Source organism: Hipposideros armiger, unplaced genomic scaffold (genome assembly GCF_001890085.2).
Source record: "Hipposideros armiger isolate ML-2016 unplaced genomic scaffold, ASM189008v1 scaffold_58, whole genome shotgun sequence".
NCBI classification, from domain to species: domain Eukaryota; kingdom Metazoa; phylum Chordata; class Mammalia; order Chiroptera; family Hipposideridae; genus Hipposideros; species Hipposideros armiger.
In genome coordinates, this window is record NW_017731408.1 from 3,939,810 (window position 1) to 3,941,754 (window position 1,945).

Below are 1,945 nucleotides of genomic sequence, written 5' to 3' on the forward strand. Positions count from 1 at the left end.
GCCAGCGAGAAGGTGTTCAAAAGGGGAGGATGAATGAAAAGCATGATTCACTAAAAGCCTGGTTTCCAAGGATGGAAAAGGATGGAGAAGTGGAGTCTTTTAAAGACGGTATGTTTCAGGGTAATGTACGGGTTGGATGCCGGAAGCTTCAAGAAAACACTGGTTGGGTAATCAGGCGTCTCTTTGGTTACGAAATCTGCCTGTGGCATTTGGGGAATGTCCCGAGGTATTTCTAGCACTTCAGTTCCCTTTTTCTTGCCCTGTGACCCCCAGCCAGCTCCCAGCGCACTCCCCTGACACGAGTCCAGCACAAGGCGGGGGTCGGGGCAGGACCCACACGCCGGCCAGGCAACCTAGGTCACGGCCATCTGACTAAGCCTACGGGGAAGGACGGGCGCGATGCGTCCGGGCACAGCCTCCACCCCTTTGCTGCGGTGAGTGCTGGGCAGAGCCGGCGGTTTCCCCGCCCCGGGAACAGGGGTAGCTCCGCTGCGCACTTTATCCCCAACCTTCATTCTCTTCCTGGGCGGGGCGGGTCCCCAGGGAAACCCAAAAGCGCACTGCGAGTCGGTGGCTCCGCAACTCCAAGGTAAGTCAGGCGCTGGGGCCCAAAGCACATTCCACTGGCCCTTCCCTGATCCGGCCCAGCCCGGCAAAGGCACAGGGAACCACGGCCTCCAAAGGGGCTCCAGGGACCCCCGCTTCACGGTCTGCGGCGCCCGGGTCCTGGCCAAGGCGGCGGGGAGAATACCCAGCCCCCAGGGACGTCGACGCTCGGCAGTCCCATTCTGCATGGCCCTGTGCGGGAAAGTGGACACGCGAAGGCCAGGTGGAGGTCGGCCTTCGGGAGAAGCAGGGGCCACCCAGAAAGGGACCGGAGCACCTTTCCAACCTCGGAGTCCCCTGGGGGCTGCCTCCTGGAGTTTCCGCTGGGCTGCAGGCTGCGGGTGGCTGCGTCCCCCGGGAGGCCGAGGTGGGCAGTGACACCGACCAGGTGCTCCGGTTTCCTGGCTCCCCTAGGGCGGTCCTCCTGCCAGCGGCTCTGTGCGCTGGCCCTACTCCCACCTCGGGGTGACACCGACCAGGTAAAGGCTTTCAAGTTTGTACCTGTGCGTCCTACTGGGGATGTGTCTGCGCTCACTCGTTACCGCTAGGACCAAACTTTTCAAGGCTGGATTTTGGTCGCTGGGGCTCAGAACTGAGAAACGTTCAGGACACTCACTCCCTAACCCCGAGCCTGGCCTCTGCTTTGGGATGGGCCCCAACCCCACTCCACGTACCTTCATCCTTAGAATATCTGTGTTATGTCAGATATGATTATGTTTAATCAGTTCTGATGAGAACATAGAGCATTTCAGCAGAGACAAGTTTTTAAAGTAAGGATGCTTTGAAGTTCCCCTTATAACTTCCTCAACTTCTATAAATGAAACTTGTGTTTAGAACTTAAGTGCAAGCCAGGATAGTGTTTTTTCTGACAGAGAGGAGAGAGCAATGGGGGGGGGGGGAGGAAAAGAATTCAAATCTGAGGTGACTCAAATCCTGCAGTGTCTTAACTGCATTTGACTAACTTAGATGTTTACCAAAAAAGCAACTGGTAGGTCGAATGCCCTAACTTGAAAGTAGAGAACAAAAAAGGGAAATAGCAAACATCATGATTATTTGAAAAATGATTCAGTCACCAATATTTTAAGTTTCTTCCTGTTCTAAGCAAAGAACATTTAAATTTTTATAATGTATCCATTTTATGAAAATAGTCAGTTGACAACGTGTTTTGGAAGTTTCTAAGCTACCAGTTATTTCTTTTTGCATTTTTAAAAATAATTTGGCGGGTGGGCCTAGTGGCTTGTTAAGAGCTGGCTTGGGATGCCAGAGGGCCCCGGTTTGGATCCCACATATGAGGGCCAGTGACACTGCCCTCCACAGCTAAGATGCTGAACAACAGTTC

At 53.9% G+C, this 1,945-nt stretch overlaps 1 protein-coding gene across 8 annotated transcripts in view; it reads left to right on the forward strand.

Annotated features, from left to right (window-relative positions):
* The first annotated feature begins 302 nt into the window (after nucleotides 1–302).
* The window catches only part of TLR2 (toll like receptor 2), a 12,929-nt gene continuing 11,286 nt past the window's right edge, over nucleotides 303–1,945 (forward strand). For 5 of the 8 annotated variants that reach the window (XM_019641229.1, XM_019641232.1, XM_019641233.1 and 2 more), the window contains exon 1: nucleotides 451–589. The gene's annotated coding sequence lies outside the window, so the exon portion shown is untranslated. The other 3 variants (XM_019641235.1, XM_019641230.1, XM_019641231.1) reach the window with 3 other exon arrangements.